At 32.5% G+C, this 22692-nt stretch overlaps 1 protein-coding gene across 1 annotated transcript in view; it reads left to right on the top strand.

Moving 5' to 3' along the window:
• The window catches only part of PCDH15 (protocadherin related 15), a 1333392-nt gene that overhangs the window by 714183 nt on the left and 596517 nt on the right, over nucleotides 1-22692 (top strand). The window lies entirely within an intron of this gene.

Raw genomic sequence — 22692 nt, forward strand, 5'->3', positions numbered from 1 at the left:
TTGTGGGCAATTTCCTGTGTATGAGCTGGATCAGGAAAGGCTAAATCAGAGAACAAGAATATTTAACCCAATTAGATTTCATCTACAAAGCATCTGACTGGAGAGGAAATCAAAACTCAAGTGCCTGAGAAATTATTTTGATTTTGAGAGTTTATGCAGTAAGAGATAATTTAAATCTCTGAAATAAAATCCTGCTGGAAACAAATGCATACTAGTTTTAAGAGTTAAATAACAGTAACAGTTCCATAGATAGATTGAATGTATGATTGCTTTTTAATATATATACACACATATAATATATAGTATATATGTGTATCATATGACTACATTAGGCACAGAGACGATATCAGTGTAGATATGATCTTGCCTTTGAGATGTGCTTCATATATATGTATATATATGTGTGTGTAATATACAGTGAATATATTTAGCTTTATAAGAGGATGCACAGGTAAGAATTGGAAATGGCACATCCTGTGAACTTGCTCTAAATGAAGAAAGTAGTTTACAATTTCAGTTCACTGCATGCAGATGAATATAATAAATAAAGCTAAAAGACACTGTGAATCATATTTCAAAATTATGTATTGTTATTTTTCTCATAGCAGAAAACTATTTGGGAACAAATAAAAATTACTGGAGACATTTTAAATTATCAGGTTTGAAATATAGTTAAAATGAAATATTACCTTGAATTTCATAGGAATATAAAAATGCATTTTTTTTTCCTGTGAAATGGCTGAAGAATTTCTATTATGCTCTAATTATGTTGAAAGACCATGTGATTTCTATTTCTACAATTTGGTGGTTTCTCTGTCCTGCTCCCACCCCCCCAAAAAAAGACTGTAGTCAGTAAAGCTAAATTTCTGAGTGACTTAAACTCCGTAAGTTGAAAGCCTACCGAAGACTTTCCAAAGCTGTCAAACTCTTTCTCTAAGTCACATTAAAGAATAACAGGCAAGGTGTAAAGATATTTCTTATTCAGAAATCCAGTTTCCTTGAAGGAAGATGTATATATCTACAGTGTCTGTAAAATACAAAAATTTAAATGACAGTGTGGTTAGAAAGTTTATCATTATTTGCTATTTCAACACTCACTTCCATACCCTAAAGAGTACTTTCCCATCTCCTGCTGTCGAAAGTTTTCACAACTAATAGATTGTTGCAAAAGATCATTCTTAACTCAAAATTTGTCAGCCATGAGGTTCATAATAGTTTAATCTGAAGCTGTGGTATTGAAGCAGAATTGTAGAAACATTGTGGGTTCTCAGCTAAGGGGTTTTCTGGTTGAAAAGTTATCTCAGGAGAATTTCATGGTCTGAAAGCTTCTAGTGGCTATGGACTATACCAGTTTTAAAAAAATCACACAGCAAGGAACCATATAGTAGATTATCACTCATTAACTATTTCTACTGAACAAAAATGTTGTAGGCTGCTTCTAAATACAAATAAAATAAAACATAAAAACAGGGCATGTAGTGTTTTCAGAGAAATACCTACAAATCTAAACATTGAAGTGACTGCTTTTTCAACCAAGATGCAATATATTGTGGGTTCTTACATATGAAATTCCTATTATGAATATTTTGTTAATAAAGATTGATTAGAAAAAACAGACTTCCAGGAGAAGGGTAATAGCTCAGTGGGAGAGCAAGTGCTTAGCATGTGCAAGGTCCTAGGTTCAATCCCCAGTACTTCCATTAAAAAAAAAAAAGACAGAGAAAAGAAAAGAAAAATGGACTTTCCTGTCTTCTACTGTGCACTTTTATGAATCTGCTGTACACAGTCATAAATTATTTTGTTCCTTCATATTTCTTTTTTTTACCATTCCATATACCATCTCTTGGGACCATATGCAGACCATAAGCATAGACCCCGCACCACCTGCTTAGAGGAACTCTCTCTCAGGGAGGAAACTTGAGGGAAAATCCTGGTATTTTTCTCACTGACCTTTATCCCCTTAACCTTATAATAAGATTCTATAAAGGGTAGTAACTTATCTACCTATTGTAGCACTTACTTTTCTAGGGAAACAGGTAATAAGCAGAGCTTCAAATACAGTAAGTAGTGAATGACGTTAAAGAGCTAAAGTTGACCTACTACTACTATTATTATTATTTATTATTATTAACATATCTTAACATTTATTATCAGCAGACTTTAGTTGATCTATTATGATTATCATCATCATCACCATCATTATTATTGTTAATGGTTTAGAGACTGCTCATAGCTTAAAATGCAAAATTCTGAAACTCTGGCTTAGTGCTTGATATTAGACCCCACCACCATCTCCCCATGCTGTTCCTCCACAGCTCCAGCTATGTGCGAGCACACGCACACACACACACACATTCGGTACCATGAATGAACAAAGCTATCTCATGACTACTTTTACCCATGTTTGTCACTTTGACTGTGTATTAATTACCTATTGCAAATTACCCCAAACATAGCCTAAAAAACATACATTTCCTCAAATAGCCCAAGGATGAGAATTCTAAGAGTGGTCTCACTGGCTGCTTCTGGCTCAGGGTTTCTAACAGTGTTGCAGTCAGGCTTTTAGTTGTGCCACTGGGGTAAGATGTACTTCCCAAGCTCACTGGACTGGCTGTGGGCAGGCCTCAGAAAATCTATGTCCAGGCTCCTTTGCTGGTTTTTGGCAGGCCTTGGTTCATTGCTAAGTGGGTCTTTCCACAAGGCTGCCTCATGACATGGTAGCTGGCTTGGAACATAGTTTTTAAAAATGAATTTAGTGTTTTGAGAGATTTCCTAGTAACTGTACTGTCATTTCCATATATTATGATCTGATCTCAACCTGCTTGTCCAACCTGCCCATACTCAAACATCCTGAAGACCATTGAAATGCACTATTTTGTGATCATACTGTGTTCTTTATATTTCTGTGTTTTTGCATGGCCTACAACTGTGCCTGGAATGTTCTTGTTTATCTGACGACCTCTTAATCATGCTTCAAAAATATGCTCCAATACCACCTATTCCATGAAATCTCTACTAACTGCCCTACCCCCATCCAGAAGAGCTGTGTATATTTTTTCCAGCACTCAAAGAATGTGGTACCTGTTTGTAGTATAACATTTACTCCATTAGAGTTGACCCTTTTGAACAAAGAACATGAGACTGAGGGTGCCTACCCATATGCAGTCCAAAATCTGCATCCTGCTGTCTTGGCCTCAAAAACAAAGAAATTGATAAATAGCTCACCCAACGGCAGGGAGCTGGATAGAATCAAGACTCAAACTTTAGTTGTTTTCAATCCACATATTGTGATCTCTAAACAAACACAAACTTTACTCTACACTTAATTGGAAGTTCTGTAAAATGAAAATATAGGTACTATAATTATTTTTTAGAAATCTATGTATAAGTGGACCCGTGCAGTAAAAACCCATGTTGTTCAGGGTCAACTGTACATTATTATTTACCTGTTTGCTCATCTCTGCAGAAGTGAAGAACAGCTGAAAGGCAAGATTCTATCTTCACTGCTGTCTGCTCTGTGCCTAACATAGTCATGCAGCTCGTGTACAATATTTACTGTTTGGGATAGACACCATTATTTAACATCATTATTTAATAAATGGATGTTGATAATGAAAATGTCAAATATGATACATTTATCTCCTCAGTGCTTTCTTTACTCCCTAACTGCTAACTTATGTTAAGTATTTTCTAAGTCTGATAAATTAATAAGGAAACGAGTTAGAAGCAAATGTAGGTTTTTGATCTAGAATTTTTCTCCTAGTGTGTTTGAATACTTGTGAGTTGATAAATTACTGGTTTAGAGACTAACAGTTTCTGTGAACACTTTAAATAATACATTCTTTGCTTCTGAGAATTTTGGAATTACCGTTGCCAAAAACTGGTGCTTTGTATTTGAATGTTTTACATGAATAATACAACATTTCTCATATGTACAGTTGCTTATATTACCGTCATTTTGCTTATACTTAAAAATGACCTATTTTATATGTATTTGAAGCTATCATTTTTGTAGATAAAGAAATATAAATACTAATCTTAGCAGGAATTCTTCTGTTAAGGTTTTGGTAACTTTGACCATACCACTGTAGTTAAAAGACTAAATGTGATTAGAAGAGAAGAAAGATATTTTGAAAATGTTATTTGAGAAAGCAAGAATTCAATTTAGTAGATAAAAAATATTATATTACTCTTTGAGCACTGAAATTTTTAAGCAGCCTAAGATCCCTTTATCAAATCATGTAATTTTAAAAAATATTAACTTTACTGTGACTTTATGAATACTCTTTATGTAAGTATTGACTGGACTGGTCCATATTTTCTCATTCACATTGACCAAGTATAAATGCAAGCCTTGGTTCTTTTTTCTGTGGAGAGACAACTTCCTACTGCTATGTCAAATTTTCCTCATAAATTTTTCTTATTGAAAAAGTAATTGCCTTTCATAGTGGATTTAGAGATGCTGCTTTTAGAGTTTAACGTCTTTGCAGTTCTTGAGTTGTCACAGAGACTTTAATAAGGGTTAGCTTATCTCTGCATTGTCACTAACTAGCAACTCTAATTTCACATGCCTAGATTTTCAAAGCTAAACTGGAAGGAGAAAAACAATGTACACTTGCTTATCTAAGCACATGCTGATGTATTTCGTGGTATCTCTGTGTGTTTTTCACAAGTGCATACTCTTCAGACAATATAGTATTTACCTTTAACATCAGGATCTATTAAACTTTGGATTTTGAAATGTAACGTTATGCTGTAATTCTACCTGGATGAAAATAATGAAAATTTATTAAATATTAATTCAATGTTTACCCAGAGTCAGAGTGAACCATTGTTTGTTAGTGACTGTGTAGTAGTATTGTCACAATCCTCTTGGTTTAATACCATTAGCCCAACTCTAAAGGAATAAAATTGAGGCTTAGAAGAATTAATAATTCACCTAAGCCTACCTAATAAATGCAGCTGTGAGGCTCAATCATAAGTTTCATAATGTCAGATTCTACCATTTCCATTAATTCACTCTCCACATTTATCCTCATTTTGAAAATTATATCTTCATTGGGCTGACAATTATTTTTTCAGTTTAGTTGAAACCTCAGAAATAGATTCAGAATTAGTCATTTTTAATACAATGAAGACTTTGCTAAAAAACGGTTTGAAGTAACTGAATAAAACATTACTTATTATTATTTCCTTAAAAAAAAAATCTAAAGCAAAACTCATTGTGTTAAAATTTTCAATAATGCCCCAGAAACCTGCCACAGTATTATTTTATTGAAGTATAACTGGCATACTGTATCAAATTAGTTTCATGTGTACATCATAGTGATTTAATATTTATATACACTTCAACATAGTCACCATGGGAACCTTTAAACATTTTCTTTCTTAAAAAAAAAAAACTCCATGTATTTATACTAATAGCCCAATTAATAGTAATTCTAATTTTCTAAAATATATCCACCCTGGGCCATTATTAAAATTGGATACCACCTCTTGGATTTGGATTTCCATATAAGAATTTTAAAAGGAGGGACAATATAGCTTACACATATGAGATAGCTATATCTCATACATGAGATATATATGATATCTGTATCACACACACACACACACATACAAGTACATGGTGGCTTATTTGGAAATCGAGTGAAGGGTATTGAAGTGGATAAGGCCAAGATGTACTTCCAAGGTAGAGACCACAGAATTTCATGAATAGATTGAACAGAGGGAAAAGACAGAAAGATGGATGCAGGGAGATGGGGAGAAAAGAGGATCAAATAGTGAGACATGAATTTATATTTCAGCACTGTGACCAATGCAGTCACATTGTGAATAATAGAAATTTTAATTAGCTTTTCCTTTCAACTCTATTTTTTCATGTTGAACAATGTAACATTAAAATATTTTTCAATTAAAATGCTATATATATAATTTTAAGTATAAGAACATGATAATGGAATTACTGAATTAATTATTCTACTACTTCTTACATAGATAAGATGCATTTTTCTACTTCTCTGCATAAATGTATACTGACATACTATTCTCATGCATACTTCTATTCTCTGAAGGAATGCACTATGAAACATAATTGATTTGGGGATAAGGTGTAAATTATTGTTACTGTTAGATTTTCTATAAAGAAAATGCAAACTTTGAAGATTTAATTTAAATACCCAGGTGGTATCAAACTTAATGATTCCCCTACCTCTTGAGAATTTTAAGTATAGAAAATAAAACTTGGAGTGTCTATATTACAATTTCATTTTAGTAAGTTTGATATGTTCAAAACCTGCTTTTTATTATATATTCTAACATATACAGATTAAAAGAAAAAATAAAATGAGCTTCTTATGATTGTGATATATTAAATGGCTTCTGTTCAGAGAATATACACAACACCTATCTGTGGAATGTGAAAGAATTTCTGCTTTAACTGATCAGTGACTGGCTTTGTAATAATTTCAACTCATGCTATTATAAAGAAATGAAGAATTTTTTTTATTTCAAGTAGAATCTCCCATATATGAACTTATATAAAATAATCATGAAAGACATATTTATATATTTTTATCATATGAGACATGTAACTGTTAATAGATTTTCTATCAAGAAAAAGTAAAACTTTATGTCAAGCAAATATAAACATCCAGTTTTATTAAGCTAAGTGATTTCCTTACCTCCCTAACAACACATCTTTGAAAATATTTCTATTTCAGAGTATAAATATGATTCCTTGAAAAAAAAATAGATACATGTATATTCCATCCATACTATAGAATTTCATCTATCTATCCCTTATTTGTGCACATTCTAATTCTTTCCAATTCTTGGCATTACAAGTAATACCTCAGTGAATATCCTCATACCTCAAAGTTATGTGGAGACATATATATCTGTAGAATAATTTTGAATATAGGATTATCATCTAATATAACAGGTATATTTTGATATTTGATAAATATTACCAAATTATTTTCAGTAGAAGTTGTAGCAGTTACAGGCCCATTAGAAATGTTTGAAAGAGTGCCTGTTTCCCTATACTTTCTTCAACATAAATCTGACCCATGAAAAATAGTATCCTCTGGTTTTATCACATATTTTTCTCATTAATGCTATGTATAGTGTGTGTGTTTGTGTATTTAGACAGATAGATACAGTGTGTGAATATACATATATAGTATGTATACTATATATATAATGTATATGCACATATATGTATATATGTGTGTGCCTGTACATGTGTGAGCTAAAGGGATTAACAAATAATCCCCGAATCAATCACAATTACTTAAAATAATAAAACTTTATTTCTAACACATACACAATGTTCTCTGTATCCTGTATCTAGGGTAGCCATACTTCATCTAGTGATTTAGGAAACCAGGCTGAATTTGTTCCTAGGGCTTAATACAAGGTTTCTTCCATGGTTACTATCCATGGGAAGGGAGAGACTAGAAAGTTGAAATGGAATTTTTTACTTCCTTTGTCCAGAAATGACATATTTCATTTCCTCTCGTGGTTCCAAACATCTTACAGTCTTACATGGACCTGGCACGTTTGAGAAGTGGAGTATCTTATTTTCCCAGGAAAGAGGAGGGGAATGTGTATTACTGAATATTGATATTTTCTACCATTTTGAATTTCTTTTACACAGAAAATACAATCAAACTTATTTTCATAACAGGTCCTTGAAACACTAATCTGTTAAGCAATATAGTCAAACTCAAACTGGCTTTTTGTTGTTGCGGTGATGGTAGTATTTGTAATGTTGGCATTAAAATCAGGTAATCTAACTTCCAGGGAAAGTCTCCATCTCCAAACTGTAGCTACTGTAATAAGAGGAGATTCAAATCCTACAATATTCTTACATTTAGTGTTATGATCAAAAACAGAAATTCAGTCAATGTATATTTTTTTCTATAGAAATTTATATTTGAAGATAGGGTGGCATATTTGTGTTTTGATTATATTTGTTCTAACATGAAAAAACAATAATATAGTTGGTAGATTTTCTTCTGTAATATCTCAGAGATCAACCTTGTCAGTTTTGGATACTAGAATTTTCTACCCAGAGACTTACATCCCTGATTACTATTATGGTCCCTGTTGACAGATGGCTCTGTTCACTATCTTGAACTTATAAAGTACATAATTACTCATTGATTTAGAATTTTACACACATTACACATTAACATGTTAAAAACTCAGACTATACAAAAAGTATAAATTAAAACACTTCCGTCTACAAGATTAGGTGTCACTAAATGTATTATTAAATACACTAAACATTAAGTATAAATTTCTAGAGCCTTCTCTCTAGAAATAATGAAGTAGGCATATCCACTGGAAATCATTCCATTTCACCAGCCTAAGGACTTCTCTCTTGCAGTTATACCCACTCTCACTCTCCTGCTCTGTCTGCATTACACTCTCCATGGATTATTCCCACTAGTAATAGCCCTATCTTTAAATATATAAACATGCACCCCCACACCCAATTCCTTGAGTAACCATCACCACTCTCTTCCTGGCCTCACATTTTGCTACTCACTTGTTCAAAAAAACAAAACAAAAAACTCACCAAAGAAGTATCTAAACTCTATTTGTTGAAACTCTCTCAGAAGGCTTCTTTTCTCACTCCTCAACTGAAACTTTCTGTTCAGGACACCAGTGACCTGTGTTTTGCCAAGTACCCAATGGTCAATTTTCCATTCTTGTCTTCCTTTATCTGTCCCTAGCACTTGACACATTGACATCCTCTTCTTTTTGGAAACCCTTTTTTCAAGGACTCCTCCTCATTCCTTCTCGGTTGTTTTAGCTGGCTCCCCTTTATTTTTCCAAGCACACAATATTTGCAAGTCCTGCTTCTTCTCCTTTTATACTCATTCCATAGTCTGTATCAGCTCCATGATTATTCTATGACTGCCAACTTTGTGTCTCCCCTGACTTCCAAACTAATTGTATCAGTCTGTGGGACATCTTTACTTGGTGATACAAGACTTTAATTTTCCAAGCCAAACTCTTGATTTGTACTTTAACTCTGCTTCTCTTCCAGCCTAATGCATCCCAGTAAGTGGTACCTCCTCTCCCCTAGTCTCCTGAGGTAGTTTATGTATACTAACTCCGTCTATTGTGATGTAGTTAAACTGGACTGTTGGCTGTTTTTCAACCATGTTTGGCATGCTCCCAGCTCAGAGCCTTTGAAACTGGTATTCCTGCTTCCCAGTGATGGGATTTTCTAAAACATCCCTCACTTTAATCGAGTCTCAGTTCAGATTTCATTTATCAAAGAGCTTTCCCTGAATAATCTAGTAACTCTCCCTACTCCGACTCTTTTACCCTCCCCTTACATCTGTCTTCAAAAACACAAGCTCCATTAAGTCCTTGGTAAACAATACCTTTCGAACAAGGTGAAAGGAGGGTAAGAAAAAAGACTTAATATGTCTGACCATTGCATTTTTAATAGTTCATATAAAAAGAAATGCATCTCAGCATGAGCTGGCGAGTATGCACTTTAGTTTGTTTTCATAAGTTGTAGAATTTCACTGAAGAAATGAGGAAAAATAATCTCAAACTCTGACCCTGAAGAGTACCCTGAAGGGTGTCTCTACAGACACACTGCGGAATTATTGATCTTTTATTTCTATTTGATTAGGAGTCTCCATTTTCATTCATATCCTACCATTGCATTTATCATACCACACAGGAGAATTAGGTATCTCATCCCTATTATCCTGAGGAAGGAAACATAAATTAATTTGCTTTCATAAATGAGCAAAATCTGTAGAGAAGGGAATATATGGAATCAAAGTTGAGTAACATGTTTTGATTAGATATACTTGGCAGTTTAACATACATATATTACTATATCATGAACGCAAATAAACACATATACAGATATCTTAGAAAAGTGTCCTTAATCAATTAAATTCAGAAGCTTACAAGTTACTGGAAAGTGATTGTTCTTAAGGAGTTAAAGTAACAGTAATATTTTTTAAATAGTCAGCAGGGATTTATTTCAATTTGCAGTAGTATTTTACTTCTGTACAGAAGTTTGAATAAAATTTTCCTTATCAGACTGTTTTCATTCTTTTATTATTATTTTTAGTTTATTCTATAAATAAATCACTATTGCCAGGCTCTCACCTACTCTGTAATTACTGTTGCTTAAGAAAGCTCCATTCAGAGTGAGCTTACAAGAAAATTATAGACATCTGCCATGCTTAAAGTTATTTAATGATGGTTAGAATAGCTTTCATTCTGCATGTACTACATGGCTGGAGGAAGACAGTTCATGATATAATTTCCGTTCTAATTCACAGTGTTAAAATTCATCTACTTCTCATGTGTTTTCAACAAAAGTGAATTTTAGAGGCTAATTTCTGTACACAGTATTTCTTGCTTTACTTTACAATGCTTCATGAAACAAAATACGTTTCATTAGTGCTTTTGTTTGTCTAAAGCTTCTTTTAAGTATCATGATATACACTCTTTTTCTTTTCAGCACAGTAGTCTCCAGGGAAAATTTCTTAGATTATACTAACAAATTCCACTATATTGTATGTTTTCTTATTTACTATATGTTTTGAATTTTCCATTTCTGACAAAAGTGGTATGCAAATACTTGTAGAATTCCAATTATATCATTAGCTCTTTATTGTTCTATTCAATTTTATTTTGGTGCTATTTTCTCTGTATTTAGATGATATTTTACTTTTAAAAAGTTATATTTTCTCCAGATATAATATCACATATGTCTTCTTTTCATTGCTGTGGTCAAGTATAAGATAACTTTCAAGGTGGTTTTGATAGCAGCCTGAAACTCATTTAGGAAGGTTTCCGTTTAATCTAATGTATTGGAAAATAGGAAAAAAAATCCTGCAGGGAACGAGTCTTAGGATCATAATCATTTACTTAATTTTTGTTATTTTTTTATGAATGGAAAAGCAATATCTATAAACTTAGAATCAGATATGAGCTCTCACTGGAAGTTGAAATGCCAGTCTTAGTGATGCTTACAAAAAGATAAGGAGAGACTATCAAGAGCTGGTTTAAGAGATTGTCTAGAACCATCCTTGAACCTTAAAAAGAAAAGAAAAAGCATAGATAAATATCACTAATATGAGTTCCACCTGGAATTCTGTATGATTTTTAAAGTTGCTCACATGATTACCAAATTTAGAGCAGAAATCAATAATTGAGGGAAGAATAAGGCTTGCAATAATGATGACTGTACCCTAAAGGCATACTTACTTTAGTAAGGTAGATGTGCATCAATTTTTTAAAAATTATAAATATACATATATATAATATACATATATTACTTTTTAAAGTAACTGCTTGGCACTTCTGAAAATTCCTTTTGAGAAAATTTTGACAATAGCAGTACTGAAGTTTTTGCATTCCAACATATCATCTTTATAGCTATTGCATATATTACTGAGACAGATTTTTTCCAGGCAGCCAGACATTCTAAACTGTTATAATTCTTAAAGAATGTGACTATGAAAATAAGTTTTATGGGATGTGATGATAGTACTGTAATCCTAAATATACAGAGGGCGCCAGGATTATGTAACTGGCAATCCACGATAGTCGTTAAAACTCAAGGTTTCAAACTGTTGCATCATGTCTGGATAGCATACGCTAGTTACACTGTCCTTGGCCAACTACATATGTTAAAAATAGTTTAATGAAAACAATGTAATATTGCATAATTCACATTAAAATCTAGACATTCTACATTATCTAAAATATTGGAAGATAAGACCAAAAATTAGTGCACATTTCCATAAATTAGCTAATATCAGTTTAAATTCAGCAAGGTCTCCAGCTGAACAACTAAACAACTGTGGCTACTTACACTTAATAATGCATGTGGCCTAACACACAGACACACACAAACACACATCTTCTCTCTCCAATTCCTATTTTCTACAACTTAACACTTATTTTCATCCCACCACAATTATACCTGGTTATCTTTTAATCTTCATGCACACACTGTTTACAGGCTCTTAGCAAAATACACTTGGGACATGCTGACAGATTGGTGGGTATGGGACAGACGGATGGAATTTGTTTCTTCCTCAACTCTCAATTTCACTCTGCCCTTATCATTATTAAAATTGCAACTTCAAAATCATCCTTATAATATCTGATTTCATCTTTGCCCATGGGCATCACATTAATAAGTTTCTAATCTTGAGACTTCTACTTCCTTTCATCCACAAAAGATTCCTGATTCTGATTTATTCATCCATCTCTGAAAATGGAAAGTGGGAACAAAAAAAAGTTTCCGGCCATTAATTTGCTTAAAAGTTAGTACTCTTTAATGATATTTTTTCTAAGAGGAATATCTTGCTGAATCATGTAAAACAGGAGACTTCATGGTTTTGAAAGTTACACTGCATGCTTTATGAGTAGCAATTAAAAACTTGAACCTTTGAACTTCAGCAATAGTTCTAAGGGGAAAAAATGTTTCTATATAAAGTGATTGTTTAATTGGGCAAGAATGCTAATTAGGTAGAAAAATGTTTAAAATTTTTATTTCAGTCATGCTTTGAGCCTTTGTTTTTATTTTCTGAAAATTCTTCTTAAATAAATACTTATCACTTTAAATTACTTTTGCCACTGCAACAAAATATTAAAATAGTATTAAGTGGCTGATTGTTATTTCTTTCTAGTTGGTCTATGAAGACCCATATTAAAAATAGACAGTGTGATAGGTTACAGAAGTCTCTGCTAGTATCACCATACTCGTAAGTATAACCTATATGAGTAGGAGAAAATTATTTCAATTAACTTTGCCCCTCAAATATAAAGAATATAATAATTGTATTGAGTTGCCTTTGATAGGACTGAAATTTAGTTTTAATAGTGGTTATCTTTTATAAGGAGTGTTTTAAGACCAGCTAATGTTCTTGTTTTATCTATCCTGTAAACCCTAAGCAACTCTGCTAGACATATTTAGACAAAGAATAAAACTGAAATAATTATAACATGAATAGCACTTAGCTTGTTATTCACCTTTTCCTCAAATCTGTTCTACATACTTCTACCAAGTGAATCTACTTATCATCCTCTTCTTTTTAAATTACTATTAAAAAAAAAAAAAACCCAGAAAATCTGGTTAGCCTGGATTTCCAATCTTATATGATTGGGTTAGTAATGCATACTTTCAACTGGTCACCAGATAATCCACTACATAGTTCAATCTCTAGGTATTGTTTTTGTTTAATCTTTTTTCCATTATGTAACCTTATTTCCCCTACTTGAGTGATTTTGCCGCCTTCCTTTTTCCCATCTAGATCTTATTCAGACTTCAGTGCTCTTGAAAGTTCCATAATATTCATGAAACAATATTGGACAATTGTCAGTGACAGTCCCATCTACACACCTGTTGAAAAGCCATCTTCACTCCTTTTCTGTACTACATAATGTTCATGTTTTAACTTGTGTATGTTTTATTCTCCAACCTTGTCATTCTTCAATGGTCATCATTAAAAAAAAATTTTGCCACAGTGCCTTAATGACCATTGAAGAATTTACAATGTATTGATTGATTGAAAATACACTATTATTTCCTCTTTACGAAGTCTTCAATACAAATTAAATTATGGTTATGAAATCTTGTTTTCAACACAATAGTTAAATATTCAAAACAATATTCTTAATTCATTGCTGTGATTTGAAAACAAACAAATATACAAAATATTTTAAATCTTAAATTCCTTTTCAGCAATTTCAGCCACAGATAAATCACTGTATGTTGACATAAAATTGTAATATTGTTTTTCTAGTCTTTAGAGATATCAGTGCTTAGCAGAACTTCTGTATGATCAAATAAAACTCAGCATTACATTGAAATATTATCTCTTTAGAAAAGATCTTAATGACCTTGATGAATTTGTAGCATAAGTGAAGGGCTTGCATGACTCTTACATAATCAGTTATTTTTCTAAGTCGAATTATTAACCTTCACACTTATGCCAGTTGAGAAGATTGAGCACTTCTTTAATCAGATTTTATAAGATAAAAAAAAACGTAAAATAATTGCATCAAACAAAGCTTAGAAATATTTAAACACACTTTCTTAGCTGTGTATCTTCCCCTATTAAACTAGTATTTGAGTCACTACTGTTGAGATGATATTTCTGCAAAATCCCTGGACTATAAATTTCACTTATAATTTCTTAGTACAAATAAGAAAAACACAAAGTGAAATTAAACAGAACAATCTACCATTTGTTTTTCTAAATTAGTAAAATATGTCTAATGGTTTTAATAACAGTAGTATCTATTATACCCAAAATATTGATCTTTAGCAGCATTTTTGTTAGCATTAAACATATAGATTTAGTCCTTAACAGAATTTTCCATTTTTAAAATTATGATAAATGAAGTACTTCCAGTTCAGTTTCCTGAGGACCGTACTTAAAAATTCCTGCAAAGACAATACAAAGTAATCTGCAGAGCAGAGTACTTAGTTTCTATACCTGCAGTGACACAGTATACACCTTTATGATCCCTGGTTAGTATGCTTATAACATGAACTATTAAAAAAAAAAAAACATAGAAAAGGAGCAACCTCTAAATCCATTATGATAAGAAGAGAGATGGTGGAAAATGAACTTAGTTTCACTTATCCTACTTGTATCTCACTTAAATTATTCTTATGTATTTTCTAATGCATTGACATTAAATAAAAGCTATAAGTAAAATTTTAAAGTATATATTGAAGTTACATAGTAAATAGTAAACAAAATATTTTATTAGAGGTCCTGTTTTCCAACCACTGTTTATTTTGGTATCTCATATACATCTTAATGTTCAATATTACAAACTGTTTTCTATTTCATCAACTGTATGTAATAAAAATGACATGCTTTATTAATTGATTTTTCCATGATCTTATTGCATGCAGGTTTAGAAATGAAAAATTTAAAGACTATGATTTGACATGTCATTAAACATTTGTAACTAATTCTTAAAATTAGAACTGTTATGAATCTTTCATCCAAAATCTGTCACTTACTTAAAAGACAATTATTTAAAACCATATTTCCTACCAAGACTTAGCAATGGCAAAAGCAAGTGAAATAGTATGGCTGGATTCTAGGAAAAACTTCAGTTAAAATAGAGAAAAATAGATTTATCAGGAATAACAAATTTTTTGTGTAATTGATTATATCTAAAATGATTAAAATCCCATCATTTTAGTATTTAAAATTTTAAACTACATTATTATATAGGATGCAATTTTTCCAAATATTAAGAATCACTTTAATTTTGTAATTTCCAACTCTATTTTAGTTCATAGTTACATTTAGTAAACAGATACCCAATTTTACTTACCTAAATATTAGTTTTTTGCTTTGATTTGCAAATATTAACTGCTACATAAAAATCGATAAAAACATATTTCTTCTGTATAGCACAGAGATCTATACTCAATATATTGTAATAACCTCTAATGAAAATGAATATACGTGAATACATGTATGACTGGTATATTATGCTGTACACCAGAAATTGACACATTTGTAACTGACTATACTTCAATTTAAAAAAGACTATAAAAAAAAGCAAATTGGATGCTCAAATTTCTACAGTCCAAAACACAATACTAATTTGCATGCATTATTTGTCTAACCTTTTAGTTATGGCATAGAACAGTTCCTGGTAACTCTAGTTCACTAACTTCCAGAAATGTTTAGTTGTTGTACTACAGCACTGAGGATTGTTCTCCTTATACACTTCATTTCATTGAAACTACAGACCCTGGTCTGTGTGAGACTGCTCTCTTCTTTGTTGAATGTGTATTTCTCCTTCTTGTTGTGTTCAAAATGTCATTTCCATCCTCAATCCCATAAACAACCATCATCTAAAAATTTAAAATAAACACTAAACCGATCAACATTTTATATACACCATGTTTTTATCAGATCCTCCCATGCATTAATTTTCTTTTTTTAAATATATTTTATTGAAGTATAGTTAGTTTACAATGTTGTGTCAGTTTCAGTACTTCAGTCATATAGGAACATACATATATTTGTTTTCATATTCTTTTTCATCATAAGTTACTACAAGATATTGACTATGGTTCCCTGTGCTATCCAGTATAAACTTGTTATCTATTTTATATATATTAGTTAGTATCTGCAAATCTCAAACTACCAATTTATTGCTTCCCATCCCTTCCTTACCCCATAACCACAAGTTTGTTTTCTGTGTCTTTGAGTCTGTTTCTGTTTTGTGAATCAGTTTCTTTTTTCAGATTCCAAACATAAGTGATATCATATGGTATTTTTCTTTCTCTTTCTGGTTTACTTCATTTAGAATGACATTTTCCAGATGTATCCATGTTCCTGCAAATGGCATTATTTTATTATTTTTTACGGTTGAGTAATATTCCATTGTATAAATATACCACAACTTCTTTATCCAGTCCTCCGTCACTGCACATTTAGGTTGTATTGCTACATACAAATTACCACAAACTTAATACAACCCACAGTGACTATCTTAGTTTCCCTGGGTCAGGAGTCCCACTACAGCTTAGCTGGGTACTCTACTTAGTGTCTTACAAGGCTATAATCAAATGCCTTCTAATCTGTGTTCTCATCTATAGGCTTGATTAGGGAAGAATCCTCTGCAAAGCTGATTAAGATTGTTGGCAGAATTCATTTCCTTTTAGTTGCATCACTGGGGGCTGTTGTATGGAGGCCACCCTCAGGTACAAGAGGTTACCCATAGATCCCTGGCATGTGTTCCTCAGTGTAGGCAGTTTGCACCATAAATATTTGCTTCTTAAGGCTCAGATGGAAAATACCTCCCTCCCCACTGTGCTAAGAGTGAGTCATGTAACTTAACTGAATTAAGGGGATGACATTGTTTTATCTTTACCATATTCTATTAGTTAGAAGTAAGTCACAGACTTCATCTGCACTGTATTGGGGAAGGATTATACAAGTGGGTGATTCATTTTGGGGCACCTTAGGGTGTGCTTCACACAACCTGTTAAGATAAAAATTCCACATAGACTTTTCCTTCTTTCTCCCTCCCTCCCTCCTTCCCTCATTATTCATTCCTTACTTTTTTCTCACACTGATGTAGTCTCTGTATCTATAAAATGCACAACCCAGAATCAGCACTCAATAAACATTTATGCAGTAAATTTTAAAAATGAGTGTTCTTTTGTACTATTATTTTTTATTGTTCAAGTTTTCATCTGTCAACTATAGCAGGATAAAATGGATTTTATTATCCGAATTTTAAGCTGGATGAAATGGATTTTATTATCCTAATTTTAAGCTGAGACTCACAAGTTTTTAGTAGTTTACCATTTATATGACAAAGAAGTAACAGCTAGGAATGCATCCTGAGTCTCTCTCATCCCAAGTCAGGACTTTTATTGTAACACATTAAGAACGTCACTGGCATTTTTACAACTGTCAGCTGCAATCTTTCTTGACAGGCTTAATGCTTTTATTTTTGCTAATGAATTTACTCGAAGAGAAAAATAATCTATTCTTTATTTGTATTTCTTGGGATGTTTAACCTTCATCAAATAAGAATATTAGTCATAATCTGTTTTCTATGCCAGAGAATGACATTACACAGAACTCTCCTTCAAGTTTCCTTTTAAATTCACGCATATGCTTGCTTGAGCTTTAAAACTCAGTTTTAAACTTATTTGGCTATATTTTTAAGTTAAACATCCCACCTGCATGTACTAATATTCAATTTCTTATAATCAGCTATAATGGAAAGGAATCTGAAAATTATATATATGTATATGTAGAACTCAATTGCTTTGCTGCACATATGAAACTAACATTATAAATCTACACTTCAGTAAAAAAAAAAGAATTTAAAAAACATGATTAAAAAAATCCCACAGATATGTAGAACTTGGCTTCTAACATTTAATAGAGCTCACTCCTGGCAAACTAAGCTTTTTCCTGTTAAATATATTTCCCACAATTTCTTAGAATATTATGTCTAAGACTAGCATTTAAATGATAGCTCAGAAAATACATATTAAATGCAAATCTTTTAAAATTGAAAATTAAAATTTAATACGCTCCTAATCTGGAATCATTACTAAAGTACTTTAAAATGATACATTAAACTGAAAATATGAAATATGGTGTTTGCTCAATAGCAGTCATTGTGAGGAAACTAAATTGATTTATTTCTTCAGTAGAAGCAGAGTGTCTGACACACAATAAATATATAGTAAATTCATGTATAAACACTAAAACGAATATCCAGTATATCCAGATAGCAGTAATGGACATAGGTTTTGAAATCTACTCCCTCTTTAAAATCAGACTTAGTCTCATTCTATTAAGCCAACTAGTATGACTAGACTATTATGACACATGTTTTGTACCTGTCATTGATTAAATTGCATATTAGCTTTTTCTAATAGGATACAATCTTTAAATGTAAAGTAAATAGGGTAACTATATTTGTCAGTAATTTGTTTCCTTGATGAAGAGTATCACTCAAAAGAAAACTGGTGTCCCTCCTCCCTTTATCTCGAGTTTTATGATTAAAACTACCATTTAAAAGGGATAAACCCTTACAAACGTGTTAAGGTACCAACTGAATTTTCCAAAGTTCCATCAAAGTTTGCAGAAGAAGGATGTCTAAACTTGGACTTCCCTTGTGTGTATCACTTTGTTTCAGGAAATATATTTTGAATTAAAACAGTTGTATTTAATAATTACAACTGTTGAGTATATATTTAAAATGTTCAAAACTGAAACGCAACACATTCTCTATAAACAGTTGCAATGTTGGCCACATAAATTCTTATATAGATTTCTTCCCTTCCTCACTTTTGAAATTATTTTCACCAGCTTTGATTCCACCATATTGGGAGTGTATGTATACATACTGAGACCTAGAAAGAGAGAGATTATTTATATATATATTATGAATGCACATACACAAAGAGAGTGTACACAAGTAAACATACAATTTAAAGTGAACAGCAGTGAAGGTACACTCAGGCATCGTGGTGTATCAACAAACTGCAAGGTCCAGGGAAGATTAGACCAGCCTGGTTTTTCTGGGCCAGGCTGGAGAGGTGCCTTAGATCTCACGGTGCTCCATGAAAACACAGGTTATTTTGCTGCCCTCACCTAGAATTAGCCTCAGTCTGGCCATTTCTGTCCTTGAAACAGAATTCAGCTCATGACTGAAAAACTTATAAATAGGTGATAACATCAATATTTATCTCTATGTATAGTAGAAATTTAAATAAAATATAAATATAGTTACATAGATTTTATGTGTAAAAATGTAATATAAATATGTTATTATATATAAAACTAGATTTTATATTTTACATAAACATATTTATGTTTTTATAAAGATGTGTTATAAATATATTAATATGTGATATAAAATTCTCTATAAACATAAACATATTTATAGATATATTTTTAATATAAATTTAGATGTAAATTATAACAGGATAATATAAAGTGATCTGGAAAGAGGGAATATATCTGAAAGTCTCTGTGAAATTTTATTTTCTTGAAGTGCATATTACAAGGAGAAAAGAAAAGATGATTCATCAGGTCATGCTTATGAGTGATAACTATCCTCTGTGGTGATGAAAACATCCTGGACAGTTCGCACTGTGGTGAGGTAGAAGAAAGGTTTCCAATCAGTCAGTTAAGGAGTTCACATTTGTTGTGGCGAGATGCAGTGACTTTGGAAAGCCTTGTGTTATCAACTTGATAGTTGAGGCTGCTCTGAGAGTTTGCTTTATCCCGGCAAGTGAATAGTATATATTTCTTGCAAGGAGTACAGAGCAGTGACATGTTTTATGTTTATAGCACTATCTAGATGTTGTCAGAGACAGGAAAGTATCTGAGTTTGACTGAACAGACCGTGGAATGGCAGATGCATATGTGCAGCTCCCAGTTCACTGAGAGATTCCAGCTTGCTTCCTGACACAGCATGGGTACGGGATTTCTCATCACGATATTGGCAGTGGGCTGCACCTTTTGATATTTCAAAGAAATTAGTGTTTTTTTCACATAGCAGGCAGGGATAAGAGCCTAAAAAAGGTAGCTGACACTGTGAAAAACGTACCCAAGGGAAACTGCTGTAATGTCAGCCGTGGCTGCTTTTGCCATGTGTCACGACAACCACCCCAGACGCAGGGAGTTGGGAACAACATGTCAAAAGCAGACCTTTGACTATTGACAGCCTTTTGATTTATATTTGAAAGTGAAAGACCATGAAAGGCCTCATGTATTCTCCCTCCAACAGCTGAGCAGCCTTCTGTACTCAAGGCGGTAGATACAATCAAGGGTGCCTTCAGCTGGGGTTGTTGAAACAGTTACACTTTCCTTGTAAAATTCTTCTCCAGTTATATTATCAGAAAGCATTTGGCTGCTTCATATAGTCTTGCTTCATGTTCTGAAGATAAGATTTATGAAAGCAGAGATACAAGTAGGCTTTTTTCATTGATACTTTCCAACTGCCTAGAAGAGTGAGTGGTACCCCATAAACCCTCTATAAATGCCTGTTGAATAAATGCTTTCTTTAGAACACTGAATGACAGAGAAATGAACATGGTAGCTTTTTTATGCAAATAACGTTCAATTCAAAATCAGTATATTGTGTCTTGAGTAATAGTAGCAAAATATTCTTAAGTCTATGGAAAGTATATAGTAAATTGCATGAAACTCAAACCACTTATATGTAATATTATAACATAATTGGGAAAACTGCTTTCTTCCCCATATTTTTGACAATATACTACAGTTGACCCTTGAACAGCATGGATTTGAATGACACAGGTTCAATTTTACGTGGCTTTTTTCAGTAAATACAGTACCTGTAATTTCATTTTACAAATCTTTAAGTGTGGGGGAAAGTTTGTGTTTGGTTAGGGAATCCAAATATGTGGGATCTAAATAACTGAAGTCTTGATTCCCTCCAAACTGTTTCAGCTTCCTGCTTTTGGGTGAGTCATTTGCCAATTCTTTTGTTTCTGAGGTGGAGATGATAATAATCAGATTTTTCAGTTTGGGGAAGGGGGATGGTCGGTGCCATCCACCCCCAAGTTGTTCAAGGGTCAACTGTGTTTCCAAATCACTATTGAAAAGTCATTTAATAAACTTATTAATAATTAACAAATATCAGAGTGTTGAATATGTCAATGAATTGTCTCCCCAAAAGCAAGTACAATGACCTTATTTGTAGATCAACTACATTCCTTTTTAGGACTGGTCATGTTCTCAGTGGCTAAAGCATAGCATTATTAGCCAGGGAGATCTGGAGGGACAATTTGTACTCTTAGAACAAGCCAGAGTTTGATATGGAATGTATAATAAAGGTACAGTGCAATGTTAGAGGTATTGTTTAAAGGCACCTATAAGAACTTTTCCTGCAATTCTAGACATTGTAAAACTAGTAATGAAAATGGATATTGCTTTGTTTGTTTTTTTCTAATATCTTTTAAGTGTTTTCTCTTTAGTTTTAAATTTTAAATGCTATTTTCTGTTTCTTAATGTGTCACATTTCTTTAAAAAAAATGAACAAAGAATTGAAGCTATTATTTGCATAAATCTTAATGGAACTATACTCCAGGTTTGGGAAGTAGGGGTGCAATATTTCTCCTTAGGGTACAGGGGAGAAATGCAAGAGCTATTCTGGGCCTCCATAGATCTTAAACCCTGAAACATGTATTCTCTTGGAAATTTTCTCATCCTTTCCTATAATGGAATGAGCAGAAGTTTCAGACTTACAAACCACACCACCTCTTCAGCCACTCATAAGTTTGTAACCTTGAACTAGTGAGCATGACCTTTCCTCCACAGAATGGAAGATAATCATACCTACCTTATAGGCTATGGGAAAGACGGATTGAGGAAATATATGTTTGAGCACTTTAAAGACTTCAGAGATGTGGAGCCAAAAATCTCACATTAAGCTTTATGGAGTGCTCTCTCTGAGGCACTCTTCTAAGCATGTATTTATAGCAATTTACCTCAAGATAAATTTGTGAGGTAGGTGCTGTTTTATCTCCATGTTAATAAGGAGGAAGGTGAGACAGAGATGCTCTTTAATTTGCCCAAATTCATAACTGAGAAGTTGAAGAACTTGAATTTAGAGGAAAGCCATATTCTCATCAATCACTCTTACAACTACTGGCATTAGTCAATTTTATTTTCTTCCTTTCCTGCAATAAACATGTATTTTTATATTCCCTTGATATTGAATAATAGGCTCTTTGAGCTATCTGTGCCTAGAAGTTAAAAAAGCAGAGACTGAGTGATTTACGAGGTTGGGGCGGGGTAGGGGGTGGAATGTATTAAGGGTCAGATAAAAAGCAGACTTTTTTTAAGATAAAGAAACACAAGAAGAACCTATTCCATTTTAAAATGTCTGTGATCCAGTTCACTGACATGAAATTTAAGGACTGTGAATTCCATAATTAAAAAAATTTTGAGCTTGCATTTTTAATATAATTTTTAAATCAATTATATATATCTATATATGCTATTGTGCAAATAAACTTTATAAAAACACACACACAAAAAGATGGATGACAGAAAATATATAGAAAAGCAGAATTCAAATATTCTCAATTTACTTGCTTACAAAGTGAATGACAGAAAACACGTCTTTCCTTAGAGATTACTTGTC

This window comes from Camelus dromedarius, chromosome 8 (assembly GCF_036321535.1).
Source record: "Camelus dromedarius isolate mCamDro1 chromosome 8, mCamDro1.pat, whole genome shotgun sequence".
NCBI classification, from domain to species: Eukaryota; Metazoa; Chordata; class Mammalia; order Artiodactyla; family Camelidae; genus Camelus; species Camelus dromedarius.